General features: G+C 43.9%; 1 protein-coding gene across 5 annotated transcripts in view; it reads right to left on the bottom strand.

Annotated features, from left to right (window-relative positions):
• Positions 1 to 14,192, bottom strand: part of LOC125466978 (otoancorin-like) — a 193,311-nt gene that overhangs the window by 156,741 nt on the left and 22,378 nt on the right. The gene's annotated exons all lie outside the window — the stretch shown is intronic.

Raw genomic sequence — 14,192 nt, forward strand, 5'->3', positions numbered from 1 at the left:
CAGAAATGAAAAATTGGGAGATGTGATGCAGAAGTTCGAAGAAGAATTAAAAGAGCCAGAAGTGATTTCATGGAAATAAAAAATGTGTTAGCAACAAGAAACATTAAGCTTGTAACTAAAAAAAACTTTTAAAATGACACATCCACTTTCCAGTCTGTCTCAGAGAGCGAGGCAACAAAGAAAGATTGATGTGGGGGAGAAAAAAACAAAAGATCTTTGAAATGTGGATGCTCAGGCGTATGCTGAAAATTCTATTTACAGAACATAGACAAATGAAAAGGTATTTGAAATTGTGAGAGCAAGAGGAACTTTTAAAAGCGGTATCCTGAAAAAATAATTTTGGTCATTTGACCAGAGCAAAAAAGAGACAGAGGTCACTTCCATAGTGCAAAGTGGAAGTTGCAGAAGGGTGTGCCCTAGGTGTAGCTGAATGAGAGATTACACAGAGAGGTTGCAAATGAGTTGCAGTGAAAGTGTGAAGAATTCACAAGACTAATGGAAGTGTCCTACAATGACAGCAGATCTCCAGGAACACGTGGCCAAAGCATCAGCAGATGACGCAATAATTTGTGGATCACAGTTCTTGCTTCCTCTTTTCTTAAAAATCAGATATTTGCTACCTTCTAATTCATTGATTCCAGAATTGTGGGAATTTATGGAGAATCAAAGCAAGGATGTATTGTGAAAGTTATACAAAGCATTCGTCAGACCACAGCTGGAATACTGTAAATGGCTTTCATCTGCTTATCTAAGGAAGGATATACTGGCCTTCAGGGCTGTCCAGAGAATGTTCACTATGTTAGAAGGTTTTTTATTATGAGAAGAGGTTGAGCAGATGGGCCTGTGCTCACTGGAGTTTAGAGAAAAAGAAGACCTCATTGAAATAAATGGGGTTCTTAGAGGATTTGAAAGTGTAGTTGCATAGACATTGTTGGGGACTCCAAGGCTAGAGTGTATTATCTCAGAGAAAGGAGTTACCAATTTCAAATATCTTGCGGCGGTGGGGGGGCGGGGGGTGGTGTTGAATGGCCTACATCTGAAATTATGTCTTATGGTGTAATTTTGGAAGATCACAAGCAATACATCTGCTAACTCTCCAGCCACCTTTTCCAAAATCTGAAGCTGCAAGCCACCCAGTGTATTGTTTAAGTTACATCCTTTTCCAGGACTATTTATTCATTATTAGTGATTGCTTGGATATCCTCCTTCTCAATAGATCCCTGGTTGCCCATTTATTCCTGATGTGCTTCTTGCATCATCCAGTGTGAAGATAAAAGCACAGTATGAGGGCTCAGTGGTCAGCACTGCAGCCTCATAGTGCCAGGGACTCAGGTTCAATCCCAGTCTTGGGTGACTGTCTGTGTGGAGTTCACACATTCTCCCCGTGACTGTGTAGATTCCTCCTAAAGTCTAAAAATATGCAGGTCAGCTGGGTTGTCCATAGTGTCCGGGAATGTGTAGGTTAGGTTGGTTAGCCATGGGAAATGCAGGGATGGGGTGAGTCTGGGTGAGGTGCTCTTTGAAGAGTTGCTGCAGACTTATTGGGGCACATGGCCCGTTTTCATGCTGCAGACATTCTATGAGAAGCAAGATATTTGTCTAACTTCTCTGCCATTTCCTAATCTACATATTACAATTTTTCCTGTCTTGGCTTTCTAAATACGAAGCTGCTGAAGTACAGTAGAGTTTGTTAAATCAAAGCATGACTGGGCATCTTAAATCAAATATTTCCTGTTTTATATCATGGCAAACCCATCATGTTTTTCTATTTGGCAAAACAATTCATCCATAATCGTGCGACTGATAAGACAAAGGGTGCAAACTGATATTGTGGCATTTTGCATATTTTGTGAATCATTCGGTACACAATTAAAGAGACACTGGAATGACTTGTACTCAGTCCTCCCTCGTCCTCAAATGAACATAGCAGAATCTGAGAATGTCACTGATTTTTGAAAATTAAGATTAACTATGCCAACAGCATGACATTGCTCAAAATGTCAGCTCTGAGTTAAGGAACTCAACTGACATTTTTATTAAGCAATGCTCATATTAATGAATATATTTGCGGTATATTTGACTCCTGTTTGCACCTACAGCAGCTCCCTCCTCTTTTGTTCTTTATTTGTATGACAGGATAAATTTCTCAGATTGATCATACCAGTTCTGTTGAAGATTTAGATCAGGAATATTAATCTGTCGGATGGTTTTGCATGCTCTCTCATCCGTGTATGTAAAACACGGATTTAAGATTCCTTTTTGGAGATTACCATTTATTTATAAAACTATAGAATCTCACAAGCAGATGAAACTTATCATGCTGTTGATAAGTTTGAAAAAAAAATGACAGTTTCACACTGCCAGCTTTCTGCATAATTCTGCATATCAAGTACAAATCCAATTGCCCCATAAAGTGAAATCTGATATCCAACAGTCTTTCAAGCAGTATGTTTCAGATTTTAAAAATTCCATGTGAAGAAATTTCTCCATATTACCTACTTTCCCTTTCTATGCCAACTTTAAATGTATCAATAAAAATTATTGACCCATTTGCCAAATGAAATAGATTCTCCCAACTTGCCTTACTTTGAATGTCATTCTTGGCTCTTTCTATAGTTTAAACTGGGAATCTTGACCTGAAGCTGTGAACAATCCCAGTTTATCAATTTCTTTTCCACATAGCTGAAGTTGATTATCCTAGTGAGCATCTGCTAAACCTCTGCTGCACTCTCTTTGGGATCTTTACATCTCTCCTGGAGTGTGGAGTGCAGAACTGCAGCCATTTCCCCAGATAATGTTGAATCAGAGATTTGCAAGAATGCATCATGGCTTCCTTATTTTTTGGATATAATTCCTCTACTTATAAGAACAATTATGATTACTTACAATGTTACTGAGCTTGTGTTTGTCACAAACTTCAAGATTGTGTTCCCTGTACCCTAGTTCATGTCATTTACCTATCACATGAAAAAGAATGGTCCGAGGGATGGCATTGGGATTGGGGCGCTATTTCCTGCAAGGAGACATCCATTATTCATTACCTCTTAGTCATTAGTTGCAGATGACAATGTCACCAATCCCGTCTGGGAAGAAAATGCTGAAGTCTGGCTTTACATCTTCACAGAAGCTCATTGAAGATTCAATCTCAGCCTCAACCTCAAGACGACGCAATCCTTTATCAACCTGTCCTTGGGTAATTTCCAGTCTATCCTTCCATTAAAGTCAATGGAAAAATCCTCTCAAATGTGGACTATTTCCCCTTTCTGGGAAACTACCTCTCATCTAAGGCTGATATCAATGCGGAGATTCAAGAACACATGCAATCTGCAAATGCCACATTGGAATGCCTAAAATCTTCCACCGTACCATCTGTGCTGATACCAAGATCCTTCAGTATAAGGTTGTTATCTTTCTTGTCTCACCTGTATGGCTCCAAAATTTGAACTATACACATATGCCACCTCAAGGTTCTTGAGAAATACTATCTGTCTGAGATGGATCCTCTGCATCTTCTGGATGAATAGGCATTCTAACATCAGTATCCTTGAAGTAGGTAATGACGCCAATGACACAGGGCGAGCTACGGGCTTGGGATACCTGAGTCCTAAATGCAAATTCACCCTGTTCAAGGAAGGCACTCAAATGAGAGAATGACAAAGGAAACATTTCAAAAACTCTCTGAAGGCTTCCCTCAAGAAATGCAATGTAGCTAGCAATGCCCAGGACACCGTCCTTCAGAGGAAACTGACTGACAGGAGGCTCCTGTACGAAGGAACACAATTTTTCGAAAACATTTGGCAGCAGAAAGTATGGAAAAAAAAGGAATATCAGTAATTTCAAGGTCAAGGACCAATTCTACCTCCCTGAAACACCTCTAAATGTGCAGTCAGAGATATGGCTCTGGGATTGGGCCCATCAGCTGCATAAGGGAACAAAATCCACAACCAGTGACATGGAATTTTCTAAGTGGACACTCACATTTGTTAGCAAGTGACTGCTGATGACAACAAAGACTTTTTGTCAATTTTCTACGCGATGCAACAGTATTCTTTCAATATGATTCTATTTTATGATTATCCTTTTATGAGGCCTATAAGAACATAAGAACCAAGAGCAGGAGTAGGCCATGCAGCCCCTTGAGTCTGCCCCACCATTTAAGATCATGGCTGATCTTTTTGAGACTCAGCTCCACTTACCCGTCCACTCACCATAACTCTTGATTCCTTCACTGTTCAAACATTTATCTAACCTTGTCTTAAAAACATTCAGTGAGGTAGCTTCAACAGTTTCACTGGGCAGTGAATTCCACAGATTCACAATCATTTGGGTGAAGAAGTTCCTCCTGACCTCAGTACTACATCTGCTTCCCTCTATTTTGAGGCGATGCCCTTTAGCTCTTTCCTGCTAGCGGAAACATCCTCCCTGCCTCCACTTTATCTATTCCCTTTATAACCTTACATGTTTCTATAAGATCTCCCCTCATTCTTCTGAATTCCAATGAGTATAATCCCAGTCCACTCAGTCTCTCTTCATAGTCCAACCCTGTCAACTCTGGAATCAACCAAGTGAATATCCTCTGCACCCCCTCCAGTGCTAGTATATCTCTTCTCAAGTAAGGAGGCCAAAACTGCACACAGTACTCCAGGTCTGGCCTCACCAGAACCCTATACAGCTGCAGCATAGCCTCCCTCTTGCAATGGCAGACAAATTTCCATTTGCCTTTTAAATTACCTGCTGCACCTACAATCCTACTTTTAGCGATTCATGCACAAGGACACCCAAGTCCCTCTGCACAGCAGCGTGCTGCAATTTTTTTACCATTTAAAATATAGTCCATTTTGCTGTTATTCCTACCAAAATGGATGGCTTCACACTTATCAACATCGTACTCTATCTGCCAGACCTTTGCCCACTCGCTTAGGCTATCCATATCCCTCTGCAGACTTTCAGTGTCTTCTGAACACTTTGCACTACCACTCACTTTAGTGTCATCTGCAAATTTTGACACACCACGCTTAGTCCCCAACTCCAAATAATCTAAGCAAATTGTAAATGATTGTGGTCCCAACACTGATCCCTGAGGCATACCACCAGTCACTGACCGCCAACCAGTAAAAGACCCATTTACCCCGACTCTTTGCTTACTCCGAGTCAACCAATCCTCTATCCATGTCAATACATTACCTGTAATATCGTGCAACTTTATCTTACATAGTAGCTTTTGGTGTGCCACCTTGTCAAGTGCCTTCTGGAAATCCAGATACATCACATCCACAGGTTCGCCATTGTCCACCATGCAAGTAACGTCATCAAAGAATTCCACCAAATTAGTTAAATATGACCTACCCTTCATAGGCCCATGCTGGGTGTTCCCAATGGGACAATTTATATCCAGATGTCTTGCTATTTCTTCCTTAATTATAAATTCAAGCATTTTCCCCATGACCAAAGATAAACTAACTGGCCTATAGTTAGAGATAATGGGAACTGCAGAAGCTGGAGAATCCAAGATAATAAAATGTGAGGCTGGATGAACACAGCAGGCCAAGCAGCATCTCAGGAGCACAAAAGCTGACGTTTCGGGCCTAGACCCTTCATCAGAGATGGGGATGAGGTGAGGGTTCTGGAATAAATAGGGAGAGAGGGGGAGGCGGACCGAAGATGGCGAGAAAAGAAGATAGGTGGAGAGAGTATAGGTGGGGAGGTAGGGAGGGGATAGGTCAGTCCAGGGAAGACGGACAGGTCAAGGGGGTGGGATGAGGTTAGTAGGTAGGAGATGGGGGTGCGGCTTGGGGTGGGAGGAAGAACAGGTTAGGGAGGCAGAGACAGGTTGGACTGGTTTTGGGATGCAGTGGGTGGAGGGGAAGAGCTGGGCTGGTTGTGTGGTGCAGTGGGGGAGGGGACGAACTGGGCTGGTTTTGGGATGCGGTGGGGGAAGGGGAGATTTGGAAGCTGGTGAAGTCCACATTGATGCCGTTAGGCTGCAGGGTTCCCAAGTGGAATATGAGTTGCTGTTCCTGCAACCTTCGGGTGGCATCATTGTGGCACTGAAGGAGGCCCATGATGGACATGTCATCTAAAGAATGGGAGGGGGAGTGGAAATGGTTTGCGACTGGGAGGTGCAGTTATTCATTGCGAACTGAGCGGAGGTGTTCTGCAAAGCGGTCCCCAAGCCTCCGCTAGGTTTCCCCAATGTAAAGGAAGCCACACCGGGTACAGTGAATGCAGTATACCACATTGGCAGATGTGCGGGTGAACCCCTGCTTAATGTGGAATGTCATCTTGGGGTCTGGGATAGGAGTGAGGGAGAAGGTGTGTGGGCAAGTGTGGCATTTCCTGCGGTTGCAGGGGAAGGTGCCGGGTGTGGTGGGGTTGGAGGGCAGTGTGGAGCGAACAAGGGAGTCACGGAGAGAGTGGTCTCTCCGGAAAGCAGACGGGGTGGGGATGGAAAAATATCTTGGGTGGTGGGGTCGGATTGTAGATGGCAGAAGTGTTGGAGGATGATGTGTTGAGGTTGGTGGGGTGGTGTGTGAGAACGAGGGGGTGGGTGGTGTCACGGATGTAACTAGGGAGTTCCTGGACCAAAGGGGAGAAAATGGAGTCTAGCTTGGTGGAGATGAGTTCGGTGGGGCAGGAACAGGCTGAGACAATGGGTCAACCAGCGCAGGCAGGTTTGTGGATTTTGGGAAGGAGATAGAAACAGGCGGTGCGGGGTTGGGGAACAATGAGGTTGGAGGCTGTGGGTGGGAGGTCCCCTGAGGTGATGAGGTCATCAATGGTGTTGGAGATGATGGTTTGGTGCTCGGGTGTGGGGTCATGATCGAGGAGGCAGTAGGAGGTGGTGTCGGAGAGTTGGCGTCTGGCCTCGGCAATGTAGAGGTCAGTGCGCCATACTACCACTGTGCCACCCTTGTCTGCGGGTTTGATGGTGAGGTTGGGGTTGGAATAGAGGGAGCGGAGGGCTTCCTGTTCGGCGGGGGAGAGGTTGCAGTGGGTGAAGGGGTGGAGAGGTTGAGGCGGTTAATGTCTCGACGGCAGTTGGAGATGAAGAGGTCGAGGGAGGGTAGGAGGCCTGGGGGTGGTGTCCAGGAGGAGGACTTGTGTTGGAAGCGGGTGAAGGGGTCAGTGGAGGGAGGGTTGGGCTCCTGGTTGAAGAAGTAGGCGTGGAGGCGAAGGCGGCGGAAAAACTGCTCTATGTCCAATTGTGACTGGTATTCATTGATGTGTGGTTGTAGGGGGACAAAGGTGAGCCCCTTACTTAGGACTGACCGTTCGTCCTCAGTCAGTGGGAGGTCGGGGGGGGATGATGAAGATGCGGCAGAGTTCAGTATGGCTGTCTTCTCTGGGGTTGCTGGCTGTGGACTCACCCCATCCCCTCTCTGAGGAAGGGTCTAGGCCCGAAACGTCAGCTTTTGTGCTCCTGAGATGCTGCTTGGCCTGCTTTTTTCATCCAGCCTCACATTTTATTATCTTGGCCTATAGTTACTTGCTTTTTATCTACTTCTTTTTTAAAACAGTGGCATCACATTGGCTGTTTTCCAATCTATGGGAACCACCCCAGAGTCCAGTGGATTTTGGTAAATAATTACTAGTGCATTTGCTATTTCGCCCATTACCTCTTTTAGTATCCTGGGATGTACTTCATCAGGGCCAGGAGACTTGTCTACCTTTAGCCCTCATTAGCTTGCCCAGCACTGCTTCCTTCGTGATAGTGATAGTTTCTAAGTCCTCACCTGCTATATCCTTCTTGCTATTAGTTTTCGGTATGTTATTTGTGTCTTCCACTGCGAACACCGATAGGAAATAACTGTTTAATGTCTCGGCCATTTCCTGATTCCCAGTTATTAAATTGGCCTTCTCATCCTCTAAAGGACCAATGTTTACCTTCGTCACTCTTTTATGATTTACTTAATTATAGAAATTTTTGCTGCCCGTTTTTATATTTTGAGCTAGTTTACTCTCATAATCTATCTTACTTTTCTTTATAACTTCTTTTGTGGCTTTTTGTTGGCCTTTAAAGATTTCCCAGTCTATTAGTTTTCCACTGCTCTTTGTTTTGTATGTGTTTCTTTTTCAAATCACTTAAAAAGCTCGTAAATTTCTAGCTTATACAAGATACCTTAATCACCCTCTTTATATTAGAACTTACACAGGTTAGTCAGACACAATTTGCTTTTAACAAATCCATGCTAGGTTCTCCTTATGTTTCTCAAAATGAGACTTTTCTTACTTTGGACAACTGAACTTGTTTGTTTTCCACCACTAACATTAGACCGACTGGCTTATAGTTAAAACGTTTACCCACCTCCTCTTTTTCAAGACAAAAACTATGAGCATAATATTTACAATTCTCTGTTCTGGCCACATTTTGCGGTGTATAGTGGCTCAATGGTTAGCACTGTTGCCTCACGGACCAGAGTTCGATTCTGGGGCAACTGCCTATGTGGGGTTTGTACATTCTCCCCCTGTGTGCGTGGGTTTCCTCTGGGTGCTCAAGTTTCTTTCAAGTGTCCAAAGATGTGCAGGTTAGGTGGATTGGCCATGCTAAGATTGTCCATAGTATCCAGGGATGCACAGGCTAAGTGGATTAGCCACGGGAAATGCAGGGTTATGGGGTTAGAGAGGTTTATCTGGGTGGGATGCACTTTGGGTTTTTTTTGGACTCAATGGGCCAAATGGCTTGATTTCACACTGTAGGAATTCTATAATTCTATGCAACCTTGTGTGGCAATTTGTGTCTGTGGATCATCAACTTTATTTATAACTAATTAAAATATTCAATGTGCTGCCAACTTTGGCATTTTATCACATCCTTGGTAAACAGACACTGAGTATGTCATATAGTTAGATGCAAATCCAAAAATCAGCCCCTTTTTCCATTCTTTAAGTAACCTCACACACGTAATCAGATCTGAATGATTAAATAAAACATGTGCATGATTGCAGTTGGCACTTAGCTGTTAGTTCCCTGTTGATAAATGTACAAGACAATCCTATCCTGTATAATTTTCGATTTGTTAATTGGTTATATTTGATAAATGGTGCAACCTAGATCCTGATTTCCAAAAGTCATCTTTCATCTTGCTCTGAAATGACTACAATGGATGAATTTAGTGTAGCGTATGCATATATAATAGGGCCACATTAAACTTTGATACACCAAATTGACATGAGATGAATGCAGTGCATAACGATTAATGTCAGATCCAAAGGTTGCTGGAAATCTCAAACATAACCTTGTAAGTTGCGTAACAAAGCAACAACACTAGCAGTCTCCCCCTCTCTCCCTATTTATTCCAGTTCCCTCCCCCCATCCCCCTCTCTGATGAAGGGTCTAGGCCCGAAACGTCAGCTTTTGTGCTCCTGAGATGCTGCTTGGCCTGCTGTGTTCATCCAGCCTCACATTTTATTATCTTGGAATCTCCAGCATCTGCAGTTCCCATTATCTCTAACACTAGCAGTCAATTAGGTTTAAAGCACCTGTTGCAACTTGATGAATAATGAATGGAAAGGTGTAAGTTTGAGTTTTTTTGATACTTGCACTTTAGATTTTAATCATTTTGATAGAAAATAAATGGTGATATAACTCTGATTGATTAATTCAATGCACTTTTGATTTTTCATAGTTGATCTTTGGTAAACATAAAGTCAACTAAATACTGCTGCCTGTGTCTTAACTCAAAACAAGTCCTTTTTGCCTATTGCCCCCTGTACTTGCTGACCTGCACAGACTCCCATTCAAGAAATGATTTGATATTAAAATTCTTGTCCTTGTTTTTAAGTTCTTCCATGAGCTTGTTTCTCCCTATTTCTATAACTTTTTCTTGCCACAGAACTGTCCCAGATAACTCCATTCTTTTCAATCTGTCCACTTGCGCCTTTCCAATTTTAATTGTTCCACCACAGGCGTCTTCAGCTGCATAGGACACAAACTCCGCAATTCCCTCATTAGAACCCGCCACTTTACTTTCCTCTTATAAGACACTTCTGAAAACCTACCTATTTGACCAGGCTTTTGGAAATCTGACCTCATGTTTCCCTATGTGGTTTTATATTACTTCTGCAGAGTGCCTTAGATTGTTTCATTAGAAGTTGCTGTATCGTTTTTGTTGATCTTGATGCCATGTTTTTACCTGATTAATAAGGAAAATGAATTAATTCCTCTGATCCAGAGTTGCTGAAAATCACAATGGCATGACTAATTGGCAGATGCAGGCTGAGGATCCACAGAAAATTGAATGTTTATTCTGTCACCAAATTTTATTTCAGAGATAACATACATCACTGTAAAGTTGGGATTGGGTAATTTGTCAACCACTAGAATTTGGGAAATGAGTGGCCACTTGATGAATTGACAAAAGTCAACATCTGGTTGCACCCATGGTAACAAGATGTCATTGTCAACTGTTAGTGATAGAGATGCTATCTGCACTAATATGTCCATTAGTTTGCCATTGTCATGTCACCATAAGGCACACGCACAGGATGCAACCATGTTACAAGCACTCCAATAAAGACAGTGTAGATACTAAACTGTTACCTCATCAAGACTGCATGGAGGGCAAGACTTGCGGTCAAAGAAAGGAAGATTCTCCAGAGACTGAAGAACCGACTGAACTTCCACCTGAGAATACAGAGTCAATGGAGGAGGAGGTAGTCAACAATCAGTAGGTGCCTGGCAGGTGGTGAGCAGAAGCCTCAAAACAAAAATGCTTCAGTTACACAGAGCCAGCAGTAGAATGGAAAGAGATAGGTATATGAAGGGCACATCGTCAACTCTTCTTCCAACAAAAATGTATGGGAGGGGGAGGCTGTTTGGGGGCAGAGGTGGAATTACCATAAACATTAGAAGAGGCAAAGCACCAAGTGAGTGGAGGAGATGAGGGCCACCCAATATGGAAATGCTGGACATTGTGAGGGGGCTAGTGAGACTCCACCCTCTGATGTCAGGAAGCATGAGTCATCCAGTACAGCACAACTCTGGGAAACTGGGAGTAGAAAGGTTCTGAACCAGAGGCAGAGCATACAACAGGTCTACCTGATTCAGAATTGGACTTTCCTAGCCTTGTCTGCATCCCAATGATGTCAGATCAGGGCAAAAGGCTCTTGGGAAGGAACAGGATAGCTACCTCTGCCCTGTGAAGGCATAACAGCTAACCTCCACCATGGGAATGCAGGAGCTCACCCAGTGACATGGCCAGCTTTAAATCTTTATTGGGCTGTGTGGTGATCTAAAAATCTTAAAAAGGGTTTGAAGATTGCCAGCATAAACATGTTTAAAGTGAAAGCCACTACAAGATGTGTTTCCACATTGGATTACCTGGCCAACATCTAGATGGATCTCCTGTTTCTGCAGGAGTACAGGATGTCACACCTCAGCAGCTACAGGAAATAGTTGAGTTTGTGGGGCCATGAGCCTTTGATTTGTTCAGTGGATGGGGGGTAATGTTTGCCATTCCACCAGCCTGGGAATTCTGCAGTGAGGAGGAACCTTCATTTACTCCGAGGTTAAGGAGAAGATGGACAGCTGCCCCTTTGTAGCAGACATTATGTTCAGAAACACTCCCCTGAGACTGATTAGCATGTATGCCCCAAAGAGTTAGCAGCTGGCTGTCCTGTGGCAGCTCCCATTGATGCTGGTGACATGCAGGCCAGTCATTCTGGTCAGAGACAGCAGCTGCATCATCAATGAGGATGAACAATCTGGAGGGGCTGACAGCAACTGGACACCATGTCTAGATTCTTGATGGAAACAGTCAAAGGTGCCAAGCCACATGATATCTTCAGTATCCTTGCAGGCAGAGCTCAGAATACATACACCTGGTCGTGGCCAGATGAGTCTACCCAATCAAGATTAGATTTCCTGTCTGTGTCCACTATGTTCTTGGTGAGACCCACCAATGTCTAGCTGGTGTTCTTCTCTGGCCACACTCTCCTGCTGGCTCACTGTCATCTGCAGGATGGCCAACAGGCAGGCAAGGGAACATAGATGCTGAATTGAAACTTTTGACCTCAGAAATCATTGAGGAGTTTTAAAAGAAGCTACAGAGCTTGGAGAACCATAAAACCCCACTTTGAACCTGCAGCAGATTGGTGGGAAACAGTCAATGAGAACATCAAGAGGTTCTTTATCATGAAAAGTATGCAGAAGGCAAGAGAGATGCCATAAATTGTCTAGGCTCCAGAAAAGCTTCCAGAAACTACTCCTGTTGCAGACAATGGGGGTCAATGTCAAGGAGAATCTGTAGAAGATGAAGAAACAGCAAGCCTTGTTCTTTTCCTTGGAGGCCTCCAAGATAATGTTCTGATCCAGGGTCCTTGCCATGGAGCAGAATGAGATGTGCTTATATTTCTTCTTTTAGAATGTGCACCAGGAGAGCTCTATGCTCAGCAACCTGAAGGAAGAAGATGGCTCGGTAACGTCATCTCAGTCTGACATTCTGAGGATGAGCAAATCTTTTTATGCCAGACTGTGTTACACAAAGCCCATGGACGGTGCAGACTCCGAGTCATTCCTGTCCTCTATCATGGAGGTCTCAGATGATAGCATGCAGGAGAGGCTGGGCCAGTCTCTGGATGAGCTGACCAAGACCCTCAAATCCTTTGAGAAGAGTAAAACTTCTGGAAGCAATGATTTATTGGCCAAGTTGTATTCAGCTCTCTGGGACTTGATTGGCCAAGACTTGCTGGAGGCATACAACAGTATGCTTCTGTTAGGTAGTATCTGCAAATCCATGGGAAAATGTTTCATCACGCTCATTTACAAGTGGATGGAGGAGAGGGAGGAAATTAGAAATTGGTCACCAATTTCATTGCTGAATGCAAATGTAAAAAGTCTGAACGTCATTGCCAACTGGATCAGGTCTGGTCCAGTATCGGTGATTCACCCCAACCAAACCTGCGCTACACTAGGCAGGGCGATATCTGAGACCCTCACACTCCTCAGGGATACGATTACCTACAGGCATGATAGGGGTATGGTCGTCTGCCTCGTCAACCCGGACCAAGAGAAGACCTTTGACAGGATATCACATGCATACGTGTGGGATGTGCTCCCCCAAAACGAGCTGTGGGGAGGGAATCTACAACTGGATCCATTTGCTCAACACCAACTTTCCCATCAGAGCCAGAAACAGGCAGGACTGCCCCTCTCACCTCCCTTACTTGTGCGCTGTACAGAGTTACCCTCAGGATAGAAGCAAGCCTGACAACGGTGCCCATTTTAGGCAATGGAGACCCGCAGGTCAAAACCTCTCTGTATATGAACCTTGTCGCCAATTTCTGCTGGAATCCACTGTCAGTGCATAGGCACAGTTTGAACTGGCCTCGGAAGCCAAGGTAAATCGACAGCAAGAGCGAGACCATGTTCTTTTGGAACTGGGCTGACTGATTCTTTATCCCCTTTTATTGTCAGGTCAGATTATCTGCAGGTGCTGGGAATATAGTTTGGCGGGGCTGGAGTGTGCATCAAAGCTTGGGAGGAGCATATCATCACGGTGAGGCAGACTCTGGGCTTATGGAAGCACTGTTCCCTCTCTGTTGCAAATAAAAGCCTGGTCATTAGGTGTGAGATACTGGTGGCGTTGATGCATGTGACACAGGTCTGGTCTGTTCTCTGAACATGCATCACTGCAGTCACCCGAGTTATCTTCCATTTCATCTGGGAGTCAAGGATGGATGCTGTCTATAGAGATACCATGTACAAAGGTCTAGATTGGGGGAGTGGGGTAGTGTGAAGAGCATAGTCAATGCTGACCTCATCCTGATGGCTTCCTTTGTGTGTAGCTGCATCAATCTGTGCATAGATTTTGGTACGTAGGCCTGTCATGAAATACCTGTTCCATATTATATGTTCTTTGTGGAAATATTTGCAAAAAAAAGGATGCACTCTGAGACAAACACTGGCTACACCTGGAAGAGCATCAACTCAGTGAAAAATGCTGTTTGGTTACCTGAAACATGTTGGTCTTCCAGGCTTGACCTCAACGAAATGTTGCAGAGTGGCACATTCCAAAGTCCAGGACGACCTGTGAAGGATGCATGAAACTTTGGGGCAGCTGCCACCAAAGCACAGTGGGGACAAGTCACTGTTTTAGGTCTTTCTGCCAAAGTACAACAAGTGTCTATTCAGCTGTTAAAACATCTCTTTGCTTCAAACGTCTCATGTAAATAGTGTCCCGAATGAATAGAAA

Source organism: Stegostoma tigrinum, chromosome 32 (assembly GCF_030684315.1).
Source record: "Stegostoma tigrinum isolate sSteTig4 chromosome 32, sSteTig4.hap1, whole genome shotgun sequence".
Taxonomy (NCBI): Eukaryota; Metazoa; Chordata; class Chondrichthyes; order Orectolobiformes; family Stegostomatidae; genus Stegostoma; species Stegostoma tigrinum.